We start from the raw sequence: 13,940 nt of genomic DNA, 5'->3' as shown, positions 1-13,940 counted from the left end.
TATCACTTAGACCTTTCATCAGATGCAAGCAGATACTCATCTATTATTCCCCCTTCCATTTGCAACTTTCACCCCACAGCCTGCACACGGAGGGCAAAATAAGTGAACAAAACATTCCTATCTCTGCTTCATGCAGCAGCTGCAGCAGGCTTAAGCAGCACAAAATTCTCATTAAATTTCCATCCTGTCTCTGTGTTTAGATGGGAGCTGGAATGAGGGAAGGAAGGGGGGGCTGGTAGTTTGTGTTCAAAGGGGCCTGCTGTAGAAGATCTGATGGCTCTCTCAGTGCAGTCTCTGGTGGGATCTCTCACAGGATACAGATGCCTGCTCCGAGATGGCTTCATACCTAATGAGTTTGAGCTCCAGCAGGGCTGCACACAAAGCAGCGCTGCCCTCGATTCTCTGTTTGTTTGCCACCGCCAGCCCCACCCTCGCTGTCTCGCTCACTCAGCACTGAGCGATGTGCCTGCCCACAGCTAGTGTGTGACACTGATGTGTTTCTCAGAAGGGATGTGTATCCTGCAGGTAAACACCTGGAGGCTGAAAAATCACCCACCAAAAGCAGGCGACAGGGACTGTGCTGTAGCCAGGGACTGTTAACAAAGTGAGACTCAACCCTCTGCCTGTCTTTGTGCCGGCTTCGGTCTCGGCACTGAGGCACTGGACCACAGGACCGGGTTCTGTGTGGTGGGAGAGGATGAGGGAAAAAATGCCTTAGATGCTCAGATCTGAATGTATTTCTTCAAGATTTGTTTGAATTTCTTGTGCATTGAACAGTTAGACTTACAAACCTTTTACAAAATGGGGAATTGGTTACCACAAATTAACAAGACGTGTTGGGAATATCTAAATAAGTTAAGCATGCATGAAGAGATCTCAATATCACTGCGACAATACTTACTTAATTAGGAACAGTAGGGCATACAAAACAGAAGTGTAAACAAAGGCAAACTTTTACTCCTTGACAATAAACTTCCAAGAATTACCTTTCAGAAGAGACCAAGATTGGAACTGTAAACAAAACTGTAACAATTAAATTTTGGGTATGTCATTTTCGGATTGTGAGCAAAATAGGGGTGCTTGTTAAGGGATTCATGTTCAAAAACAATAAAAAACACATGTAGAGGAGCCGTGTGTGTTAGTACTTCAGTATATGTATGTATATATGTGTCCTTGTGTGTGTGTTTGTGTGTTGGAAAGAGAGAGCCCATGCTGTGGTGACCTCTACATAAGGCATGGAGGGGACAGAGGCTTGGTAAACAGCAGATCCTCCTTCCATGTCCCTCAGAGCTGTGCTGCATCTGGCCTGGAGGTGGGATAGGGACGTGTTGATAAAAATAGGTCACACTGCCAATATACTGCCTGAGAGGATGGCAAGGAGGTTACCACAGCAAGGACAGGAAATGGGCGGATGTGTCTGTCCATCATTCTTGTCCTGCTGGGAGATTAGAGGAGAGTTGTAGGGAAGAATAGGAGAAACAAAATAATTTTGGTCCATTGGCCCTGTTTTGAACTGCTGCTGATAATTTCAATGACAGCATCCACAGGCATCCACTTTTAAAATCACATGGAATGCATGGGTAATGCATACTGTAGCTCATTAAAATTTCACTTTAGAGGTCTTTGACAAGCTTTGAGCACCAAGACAGCATGCCTTCAAGGGTGTGTGAGAATAAGTCCCTAAAGGCCACTCGCACAAGACAAACCACAGGGGGTGTCTATGTTCTCTGCCATCCTGACGATTAATGCATACTGCACTGAGGGCTCCATACAGTTCACAGTCCTCATGCCATTATAAGCCTGTCTGGAATGAGCCATCATCATATAGACGCTGGCTGTCCCAAGGCAGAATGGCTTTAATCAAAGCCTGTGAGGAGCCAGCAGTCACTGGGGACAAGTTACGTTGGTTAAGTTATAAGAATGAAGGAGCCATGCAATCTCAACTCCTCCCAGATGGGATAGAGGGATTAAAGAGTGAAGAAGTGGTGAAGATGGATGGAGAGAAAAGGACGTTTCTACATACCTCTCCCCATCTTTACCTCACAGAGCTGTCATGATAGCTGGCCTGGCCTGCTTATTTATTGAGAGCTTTCATTCATGAGCTGACTGACTGGGAGCATTTAAACAGACCTAGGTTTCTGCCCCTTGGTATGCCTTTGCTTCTTTTTTAAGCAGGCCATCCTTCATAACCATCAATCAGTGAATTATATCAAGCACCCAATGTCACTGACAAGCAGGGCCTCACCAACACAAGACCCTAATAATGTATTCCTTTCGCCACTTCTCTACAAAGTGGTCCAGGGGATTTATTAAAAACACTTCCCATGGTTAACAATTTACATATGGCCAATATCACAAGACTTCATTAAGTAAATAATCTGGGATCACATCTCTCCTCAGATGTTTGTAAATCCAATTAATGCTCTATCAAATTGGATTTTGCTATTATTATTGTTTTTTTTTCAGGGTGTGGTGCCTGGCAGTAGGATGATGAAATTGGTGCAGTTTAATATCAGTGCTGCTGATAAATGTGTTTGGTTTCATCACTGCAGCTGTAGACAGTCCAAAGGGCAGGCACAGTGCTCAGGAGCATGGGCCAGTGCTAGGACGACTTCTGCGTTAATCATATTACAGCACAGCTCCAAGGTGTGCAGAGGACATTTGCACACAAGGAAATGTGTGTGTAGGACAAAACTGATAGGCAAGGCAGCACCCCAAACCACCGCAGGGAGGCTAGCTTACAGTGCTGCACAGACAGGGTAGTTGTGTTTACTGTTTAAAGACGCAGAGAGACTATAATTTTCTATGGTGAGAGTAATTAGCTGTGAAGCGCCAAATAGACAACACAGAGCACAACATGAAACTGCCTCTGATGCATATCCTTGAACTCTCAGCGAGGAGATGTGGTATCTTTACAGAACAAAAAGATCCCACATCGTTGTCTCTCATGCCCTCTGATCTGTTCTCTTTACACTACCATCTACATGTTTTCAAAATAAAAACAAAGGCAATAGAAAAGGAAGGATATTCCATGGGGCCAGTCTGATAAAATTGTTCTCACAAGTTTTCCCTGGAAGTAGGGAGAGAGTCCCCAGAGTTCCTGTGTCCACTCTGAATGACACTCCAGCAGCCCTGCTCTCTGGGGAGGCATTATTCACGAGGCACAGGAAAAAGAAAGGAAGAAAAAAAAACACAAGAAAACTAAAACCACTTTCTTTTCTTTTCTCATCTTTGATGCTCCTCTGGTACAAACCTGGGTTTTCTCTTTCTCTTTGTAACACCACGCAAATGAAAACATGTGAGGAGAAGCAAAGAAAAATGAGGCAGCCTAAGGTTGAAAGAGAGGGTAGAGCGAGAACGGGCAAGCACTGGAGCTGTTTTTATACAAACAGCTAAGCCAGAGAGAGGGAAGTGGAACATCTTGTTAATGTGCTGACTACAGTGCAACCTTGCCTTAATACCTAATATTCCCCAAAGTGTGAATGTGTGTGTAAGTCTTGCATACATATGAGTGCATGAGAGGGACCTATCTAGTGACCCATGCTGACCTGTGAACAAGCTTTACTTCAAATGGACAAGAGTGGTGGAAACTAAAAAGCCTGTCATTTCAAAGTCCCTGAGAGTGAACGTGGTGGGCAAGAGGACACACACTAAATAGACATGGAGCATGGTGGGTACTTGCTGGCTAATTAGCTAGAAATGCTACCAGCTCTCAACCGTTGATTCTTACTACAGTATGTTCTGTCCCTTGATTGCAGAAAATGTAGAGTCTATAAACATCATTATCCAAAAACAAGACTGAAATTAGATAATTGAGGAGAGAATGAGGCTGTAAGCCTCTAATGTCTTTTTTTTTCAATTCATCTGCACCCTGCCTCACTGCATGTATCTGTCGTTGATTATTGTACTATTTACTCCTCTAAACACAAAAAAACAGGGTTCTGCTAATGCAGATAGCAGCTTAACGACTCCAAATCAGGGGAGATGCAGTGCATCGGCCCGAGAGGTCGATAGCCTTGTCAGACCAAGCCATAGCAGCATCAACATCAATTGTATAGACTACTAAAACAGCGTCGTAAAGGATCCAGGCTGGGAATTAAACAGCGACAACAAGGCAATGGGCATGACAGTGAATAGGAAGCAGTAACTGAGATTCAGTGAAGACTCTCACACTTCCAGACTGTGTGTACTGCTATGGACACACAACACAAAGAACTAAAATGAAAATAATACATAAAAATATCATGCAAGCAGCACCCACACTCGCTCTTGGATTTTTAAACCATCACCAAATTTAAAGATTAAAATTGTTTACAGTTGAGATGCAAAAGTTAACATTATCACATGCAAAATATACACAAACAACAAAATGACAAGAATTAATTTTGCTGTGAAGCTGACAGGCATAAATATAGACTCGTTGAAGTGCTAGCACGTTACCAACACCCTTACAGGTAGCAGCTCTATGCCAGACCATGCCATCTCCTGAGATCTGAGAGTGTTTATGATATAGACACTCCAGTCTATACGTGTCCTCACCTGCTTTGGAGAGGGAGCTGTGAAAATGGGGTTGGGGGCATAACTGGTGGTGGCAAACAACAGTGAACATGAGATGTATGCTGTATGTTCTCTACTCCCAGGCCCTCCTCCATGTCCTCCTCCAGCCTAGCTGCCAGACATCCATACAGCTCGTGGGCCATATACAAAGAGAAGCTCACAATGTTATCTGTGTCCTCTGCCTTTCGTGTGCCCAGTCCATCATCTATTTATTTATCCCGATCCGAAAAATAAAGAGGGAAATGAAAACACACCTTTTCCATTATTTTTTTCTTCATTCAAGTGCTTTCCAGCTGACTAAAATTCATATTTATGCTAATATGCGGCACTTCTTTCCGCCTCTGCCTCACATGGGAGATGGGAGCCAGGCTAGAATTAATGACATTGCATCGGCAGTAATGTTTGCCGCGTTTCATTAGCTGGTATATCTTTAATTTCCAATAAACACAGTAATTAGGGGAGGTATCCGCGGAGACAGGCCCTGGCAGGCTGCTGCCGTGGTAACAGCTGTAACCGAATCTGCACAGAGGTAACAGCAGTCAAGGAGGACTTTCAGCTTAACCAAATCCTGCCTCGCACTGGGAAGGGCCGCGATTCAATTATATGAAAATGAAGCCCACCACAGATATCAGCCCGGCCGTTCACAGAAAAGTGAGAGGAAAGAAAAAAACATGCCATAGCATCTGCAGAGAAGACGGACCCATCCATATGTATAAATAAGTATACTATGGTATTCAAATAAAAAATACATACATATTTCAAAACTGATTTTTTTTCACTTATATAAAAATCAAACACTGTCATAAACGTAGACTTTCATTTCACCATTTTTCTTTAAAACCCCCTTCAAAGCCGTATCTCCGTTTGCTTCAGCTTTCAAAAGCCTACCCTTTCAAAGAGCATTTAAGAGGGAGGGGAAAACATTCACAGAATGTACCAAAAATCAGTCCCTCACGTATTACACAGTCTTTTGCACACTGTGAGCACAAAGGGCAGTAGAATGGATTAATCCTACACATTATAGTCAAAGGACTAGTGAGACTCATGTAGAGAGGCAATTTACCATCCTGACCTTTCAATCTTTAAAATGTTCCACATAGCCTCCCCCCCCCCATACTTTTAAATGCTCTCCTCCAACGCAAGTGCTGCACTCATCTGAGGATTTCTTCATCTCAACATGACTTGATGAACAGAGTGAGATAAAAATGGAGGAAGAAAGAACGTCAGAAAGAGTAAAGGGAAGGACTAGATAGATGAGAGATATAATGCTAGAGACAAAGAAGTGAGAATTTCTCCCTGAGAAAGGATACGAGCCAGGTAACCGAGTGGCTGGAGAGGAGGAGAGGAGAACTATAATAGAAGCTGACACTACCTGCTTTCCCAGTTCTGACCTCTCAGTCAGAGTGTCCTGTTTATTTAGAGACAAACAAATAGTGAACCACAAAGAGCTAATAGGCTGTGCTAGGTAATATTCTTTATTTATAGAGCACTTTTCAAAATCCATGTTACAAAGTGCTTCACAAAGGCAGCACAATAAAACACACAAGTCATAAAACCATCTGGTTTTAAAAGAAAACAGATAAAAAACAAGAAAAACATTTTTAAGTAAGTAAAAGACAGTTTAAAGAAAATTAAAATTCAAGTAAAATCAGGAAAGGCTCTCAGATAAAAGTTTGTTTTAAGAAGAGACTTAAAAGAGATCACTGACTCAGCCAACCTGATTTCCTCGGGTAGGCTCTTCCAGAGCCTTGGGGGGCCTGACTGCAAACGTTCTGTCCCCCTTTAGTTTTCAGCCAGATCTCTGGAACAGACAAAAGACCTCTGCTCGAGGACCTCAAAGTACGTGCCGGCGCATATGGTACTAAGAGGTCAGAGATATAGCAGGGAGAGAGGCCATGAAGTGCCTTAAAAGTAATCAGTAAAATCTTAAAATCTATTCTAAAACATTTTGGGAGCCATTGTAAAGAGACTAAAACAGGAGTTATGTGATCAAGTTTCTTGGTTCTGGTTGAAAGCCTGGCAGAGTTCTGTACAGTCTGGAGTCGATCAATAAATTTTTGGTTGAGGCAAGTAAAAATGCTGTTACAGTAATCCAGGCGTGATGAGATGAAGGCGTGTAAAATGGTCTCTGTCTCTTTAAAAGTTAAGATAGATCATATTTTTGAAACATTTCTAATATGATAAAAACACGATTACACAAGCTTTGTGGTGTGCTCAAACTCAGTGTGAAGCGAGGAAGACTGAACACAAGCTGAATGGCACCGATCTCACAAGGGCTGAGATTTGTTACCTAATGACCATTTAAAACCTGTATTTAGATTTGAAGGTGAAAATGCAGTAGTGCTCCATACATTTTATCCATTGTGCATTTTGACTCATAAAAGATAAGTGATATTCAGTATTTTTTTATTATTAACATTAAAATGACTAAAGCCAACAATGAATTGATCCTACTAACAAGTATGTAGTTGATTCAGCCAAAGACCTCCATTGTTGAAAACACATAAATGAGCAACACCTTTGCTCTGGGTGACATGTTCTCTCATTACCATGAACACGGGCACAAGTCAATCCCATATACACCATCCTGCAACCGGAAATACGCATTAGAGCACCAAATGTGTTTTAATCCGCAGCTGAAAATAGTCCCCAACAAATACACAACATTTAGTCATATTTGAATAACCTTTTTGTAACAACTACAGTGCCCAACTGTTTTAGGAAATTACTAAGCATTTTTTAATTATTAAATTAAACTACATATTTGTGACTTGATGATTTATATCATCAGTAGGAATGAATGGTGTCTGAGCTGAGAGCCACAGAAGGGTAGAAAAGTTAGAACGGACTAACACTTTGTTGGTTTTGGTCTTTTCTTGGGATTTGATGACAGTTAGACAAATTTAGAATAATGCCAGCCTTATCTTAATCTTAATCACATAACAACATTTTCCAGAAATGAAAGACTTCTCTCTATATCTTTAATTTTTCTTTCATTTACACTACAGCTACCCATCAGTTCCTGTGCCATCTCTACCTTTGCTCCCCTCCTCTGTTCCTCCTCCATGGGCTGTGCACCTCATCAGTATACCAGATCAGACAGAGGCTATGGAAAGGTCATAGCTCACAGGTGGGTCCCTAGCAGCCTCTCCCGCTGTCCTCCATAGAATCAGGCTCTGCATCCAGGTTATGGGGGCTACAGAGCAGCCTTGCTTCCCAGTAGGCTCCCCGAAGCCACAAGCCCATGTCTGGTCTCCCAGCATGCGGGATCCATAATGTCAGACATCTCCATATCTCCAGTAATCACCAGATCAACTTGGGACCATGTGCTAGGCTGTGATTAGCGACAGTAACTTACCAGTCCTGTTCAGACTTCGCACAGGAGAACAATGAGAGTTGACGTCTCCATCTGCTGACATGAATTACTGCCGTCGCCTTCCTTCACTCCCCTCACTGAGAGAGATTCACAAGGAAGGGAAGAAGAGCTTACTCACTTGCACCCTAAGTCAGAAAGCAGGGGGCTCAAGCTGTGCCTCTTCACTGTCCCATCTCAGTTGATCTTTGGGTGAGCATATGGCCTGAGAGTCGAGAAAGTGCAGCATCTCGGCAGGCTGGATTAGGGATGGAGTAACAGGCTGCAAGGGAGTGGTGATGGGCACTTTGGCTGGAGCTTGCCATAATCTACCCAGCAAGGCAGAGCACAGATGCCGGGCCAGGCAGGGAGGCTCACTCCTCGTTAAGGGTCCATTACAGAAAAGTCCTCGTTAAAGAAACACCACTGCGAGAAGAGACCATCCAATAGATGAGCAAAAACGGAGAGGGGAACATTTGATTACATAATTAATTAATTGCCCCACAATTTTCAGTGTGATCATGTCTCCATTTCCTTCATTAAAGATACAGCAACCAGGGTGGGAGGACCAGCTTAAATCCGAGCTCAAAACCAGTTTTTTTATTCTGTTGCAAACTCTTTCACATCCATAGTCTCTTTCCACCTTTTGTTTAACTAAATTTTGCCTACCTTTTCCATCCATGCTTCCTGACAGGCTTATTTGAGAAAATGCTTTTGGTTAGCAAAGCAAGGAGATGTGGTGAGGTAAGGCAGGGAGATGGGCCTGAGGAATTCTGCTCAATTGAGCACTGGGGAGGATGTTAACATGGGGCCCTGGCACCTCAGCCAAAATGAGTTAGCCTTACTTGATGTTTCAGTGTTGATTAAGAGACAGGGATGGGAATAGGTTTCTGCTCTGTTTAGTAAGAGAACAGCATGTGCAGGTTTAGACAAGGCAAAGTGATGACGGTGTTGACTAGCGTCACTCTGTACACTGCAAAAAATGTATTCCCTAACAAGTGATTCATCACAGCACAATCACCAAAGTGAATCAACTCTTTATATACTGGTTAAATATGTTATATGTTAAATAAAAGTTGAAAGTTTCCCATGAAAATTGGTTTTGATGGTATCATATGATTTACAAGGAACTGTTGCAAATAAATAGATCATTTTATGACAGCAAGATGTATTTTGACATGAATAAAAAAATTGCAGAAGTGGAGCATCTATGTATATAAATGTATCTATGTAAAGAAAGGCTATTATATTAACTAGCAACCCAAACAACCCCCATTTTGAACAGCTGTCTGTTCTATAGAAGAGATGAATATGATTACAGTAGGCAAACAGCTGTAACGCCACGCCAGCAGAGGGAACCCTCTCCTGAGTATTGACTGTGTGCCGCTCCATCTGCTTCGTGAGTCATTTCCTGTTTGTGGGACATTTAAGCATGGCTCGGCTATCAGGCCATTGCGAAGTATTGCCAGTTTACCTGCCTTACCGAGCATTTGTTAATCATTGTCTTGCTTATCCTGTGTTTGACCATTGCCTGTGTAGTGCTGTTTCTGCCTCCTGGATTACCCCTTTGTTCTGTCGCCTGGATTGGACTGCCTTACTGTGTATCTACCTCTGCCTGTCTCACGTTTTATGCTATCGGCCTGCTAACTCCGACTTGTTTGTTGTGGACTTTATAAATCATCTGCATATGGATTCTAACGCCGCCTCTGCCTCATTACATAATACTTCGCCATCGATGAATCCAGCAGAAGTTGCTAATCTACAGGCCGTGTTCACTTATCAAAGCGACATCCTCAAGGAATACCAAGAACAACTGGGCAAAGCACAAGCAGCTAACAACTATCTCACGCAGTATTTACGATCGCTACCCCCAACTATGCTAAAGAAGGTAAGCTTTGCTTTACCCAACAAATTCAATGGTTCAGCAGAGCAATGTAAGGGATTTCTCCGTCAAGTGGAAACACCACGGGATGATTTTGATTCTGATGAGTGTGCGTTTCTCATGTCACTGTTAACTGGCAAAGTGCTCGAGTGGGCCGCGGCAGTCGATCAATTGTTTTCAACATCTTATATATACTTTGTTCAACAGCTCAGAGACATGTTTGAATATCCAGCAGGAGGCAAAGATGTTTCAACACGACTCATGCAGTTAACTCAATGCTAGCCGCTCAGAGTGGTTGGAATGACGTCGCACTCAAGGCCGTGTTTCAACGTAGTTTGAATGTTGAACTACAGGCAGAGCTCGCATGCAAGGGAGAAAACCACTCATTCTCTGAATATGTGATGCTGGCAATCAAGATTGATAATCTCATGCGCAGTAACCCTGCCAAACTACCATCAGTGAGAACCATGTCAACCCAGCAAACGCCTTAGATCCCCAACCCAATTCTACCTACTGCCCATGCAGCTAGGAGTTGCAAGGCTTTCTACGGAAGAAAGCTCACGACGGCTGATACACAATCTGTGTTTCTACTGAGGAGAGGCAGGCCACATCAACGCCGTATGTCCAAGAAAAGCCCGGAGGAACAGCAACACTAGCAGCCGGGTGAGTGTTGACAATCTTTCGTTCCTTACTACCAAATCTCTCACTGCCAATGTCAAGATTACTACTGAAAACGATTCTGTTGAACTCACAGCGCTGATTGACTCTGGATCTTCTTTGAATTTAATCCATCAAGACCTCATCAAGAAATTCAACATCCCCACACAGCCCTGCAATCCACCACTTAAGGTCAACGCTGTTAACAACAAACCTATTGGAGATGGCATCAGTCAACAAACTCTGCCCATGCAACTTCAGGTGGGACTATTTCATCTGGAAAAACCATCTCATTCTTTGTGATTGATTCCCCACGCCAAGAAATCATCCTAGGATTCCCTTGGCTATCAGTTCACGACCCAGTCATCTCGTGGCACCATGGTGAGATTACACAATGGTCACAGTTCTGCCATACACACTGTCTGTTTGAGCACCACAGTTACCAAGCCTTGTTTAACCACAAGTATTGAAAGTCCTGAATCTAAATGAGTCACCATTCCATCTTGTTACCACGAACTGCAAGAAGTCTTCAGCAAGACCAAAGCTACCATGCTCCCACCTCATCGTTCCGTGGATTGTGCCATAGACCACCTGCCCAGTGTGATGTCTCCCAAAAGTAAGATTTATCCCCTTTCATGCCCAGAAACTCAAGCAATGGAAGACTATATAGAAGAAGCCCTCAGTTCTAGTTTCATTCGTCCATCCACTTCTCCAGTGGCTGCAGGTTTCTTCTTCGTGGCAAAGAAGGATGGAGGACTTCAGCCTTGCATCGACTACAGAGGTTTGAACAATGTCACAATTAAATTCCGTTATCCACTACCACTAGTACCAACAGCTCAGGGAGGCAACAATTTACACCAAGTTAGACCTCAGGAGTTCATACAACCTCATCAGAATCTGAGAAGGTGATGAGTGGAAAACAGCGTTTCTCACCACCAGAGGGCACTATGAATACCAGGTTATGCAGTACGGGCTGGCCAATGCACCGGCAGTCTTTCAGTCGTTCATCAATGAGATCTTCAGGGACATCTTGAACAAGTACGTAGTGGCATACATTGATGATATCCTTATCTACTCCAAGTCGGAAGATGAACACAAGGATCATGTCAAGACTGTATTATCAAGACTGTTGAAGAATCAACTTTATGTGAAAGCCGTGAAGTGTGAATTCCATGTCCAGCGAACCTCATTTCTGGGATACAACATCAGCCATCAAGGTGTAGAAATGGACAACTCCAAAATCACAGCAGTTACTGAATAGCCACAGCCAACCACAGTCAAAGAAATTCAGCGTTTCTTAGGATTTGCTAATTTCAACCGACACTTCATCCATAACTACAGCATTACAGCATCACCACTGACATCCCTGCTGAAAGGGAAACCTTCAAATTTAAAATGGACTGAACGTGCCACTCAAGCCTTCACTGAACTCAAGAACAGCTTCACGACAGCACCCATCCTCAAGCATCCAGATCCTAACCTACCGTTTGTCGTAGAAGTCGACGCCTCAGACAGTGGAATTGGTGCGGTACTTTCTCAACGCCACGGACAACCAGGCAAGCTCTATCCATGTGCATATTTTTCCAGAAAACTCATTGATGCTGAACGTAACTATGATGTTGGCAATAAAGAACTTCTAGCTATGAAAGCCGCAATCGAAGAATGGAGACACTGGCTGGAGGGTTCCACCCACCCATTCCAGGTAATCACAGATCATAAGACTCTTGAATACATCAAGAGTGCAAAGAGACTAAACCCTCGTCAAGGACGCTGGTCACTTTTCTTTACAAGGTTCCAGTTTATTGTAATTCACCGTCCTGGCAGCAAGAACAGCAAGGCCGAAGCACTATCCAGGTGACACGATCATCCGCAAGCAGAATCCAAACCTGAGTCCATCCTGCCCCCATCAGTTATCGTTGCACCTGTTGAATGGGATTTGATGGACGAGATCCAAAGAGAGCAACGGAATGAACCCACACCACACGGTTGGCCTCCCAAGCACTATGTTCCGGTAAATCTTCGAATAAGGGTCATGCAATGGGTCCATACATCACTCTGCTCAGGCCATCCAGGTATCTCAAGAACACACAAAACTCATTCTGGTGGCCATCCATGGTTAAAGATGTGGCTAACTATGTCAAGTCCTGTTCAGTCTGTGCCCAGTCCAAAACACCGAAAGAGTTACCGTCTGGTTTGCTACAACCCTTGCCCTCTGCTTCGTGAGTCATTTCCTGTTTGTGGGACATTTAAGCATGGCTCGGCTATCAGGCCATTGCGAAGTATTGCCAGTTTACCTGCCTTACCGAGTGTTTGTTAATCATTGTCTTGCTTATCCTGTGTATGACCATTGCCTATGTAGTGCTGTTTCTGCCTCCTGGATTACCCCTTTGTTCTGTCGCCTGGATTGGACTGCCTTACTGTGTATCTACCTCTGCCTGTCTTACGTTGCTATCAGCCTGCTAACTCGGACTTGTTTGTTGTGGACTTTATTAATCATCTGCATATGGATTCTAACGCCGCCTCTGCCTCATTACATAACAGCCTACTTCCAAATAAACTAAATATTAAGTTATGTCTATTAATAAATAAAGTAACTTTACAGAACCATTTTAAACGCCTTTAAAGAAAATTATTCTGCCAGGGCAGAAAGAAAGTTTGACTTAATTCCAATGTAATAATCAGTTTGATGATGATCAGCCTATCAGTTATTAAAAGAATAAAATTCTTGAACCTATTGAAGGGATTGCATTGGATGTTTTTGAAGTTGTGTCATCCTACAATCCAATTGGTTCACTCATTTTAAAAACAATAAGATTTAATGATCAAATGCAATTCAATAAAATTTCACATAGACATTTTCTGCAGTGTAGAAGCTGGAAGAGATTCTCTAGAGAAGCACGTAGGCCGAACCGATGTAAGGAAGATTTTTCCTCTCCCTCTTTTTCACTGTAACAACCTCCCTGAGCATTTCATAGCTGCATATGCTGCTGCTTAAAGCACCGCTGAGATTTATGCCGTTGTCAGCTCACAAGGGTGCAATCAGGAATAAAGATCCCATAAACCCCTCTGATGTGTCCACAGGTACAGCAGTACTGGGTTATTGCTGATGGCAGATAAAAACCACGTAACTGTATGTTTGGTATTTTTTCTTTTTCTTATTTGAAGTGAAAGCTTACATAGTTAAGTTTTGAGTGAGTTTCATGACCCGTAGACTTTTGAATCCTGATTAAACCTCATGGCACAGTTTTACAAATACAACAAGACGTCAACAAGAAAACAAGTTTAGCTTATCCAACAACAGCACTTTGCTAGTTGAGAATGAGGCAGGGACAGGGAAGAGAAAGAAGCCATAAATATTGCAGACTGCCAGAGAAAGAAAAAGAGATTAGGATGGATGAGAAAACATGCACATCACGTCAAAGCTTTAGGCCCCTTTGTTTTAATCCTAAGTAATGCTGATTTCCTCTGGGTTGCTGAGGTTGCCAAGAGTGC

General features: G+C 43.0%; 1 protein-coding gene and 1 long non-coding RNA gene across 13 annotated transcripts in view; one reads left to right on the top strand and one right to left on the bottom strand.

Moving 5' to 3' along the window:
- celf6 (CUGBP Elav-like family member 6) overlaps positions 1-13,940 on the bottom strand; it is a 142,124-nt gene that overhangs the window by 91,981 nt on the left and 36,203 nt on the right. The window lies entirely within an intron of this gene.
- Positions 1-13,940, top strand: part of LOC122876206 — a 30,835-nt gene that overhangs the window by 13,239 nt on the left and 3,656 nt on the right. The window contains exon 3 of one of the 2 annotated variants that reach the window (XR_006378033.1): positions 7,566-7,687. This is a non-coding gene — a long non-coding RNA (uncharacterized LOC122876206). Of the gene's footprint in view, positions 1-7,565; positions 8,920-13,940 lie in introns of those variants that run through there. The other variant, XR_006378031.1, reaches the window with a different exon arrangement.

This window comes from Siniperca chuatsi, linkage group LG1 (assembly GCF_020085105.1).
Source record: "Siniperca chuatsi isolate FFG_IHB_CAS linkage group LG1, ASM2008510v1, whole genome shotgun sequence".
In the NCBI taxonomy this organism is placed as follows: Eukaryota; Metazoa; Chordata; class Actinopteri; order Centrarchiformes; family Sinipercidae; genus Siniperca; species Siniperca chuatsi.
Note: the sequence above shows the minus strand (reverse complement) of the source record. Positions and strands in the feature narration are given on the sequence as shown.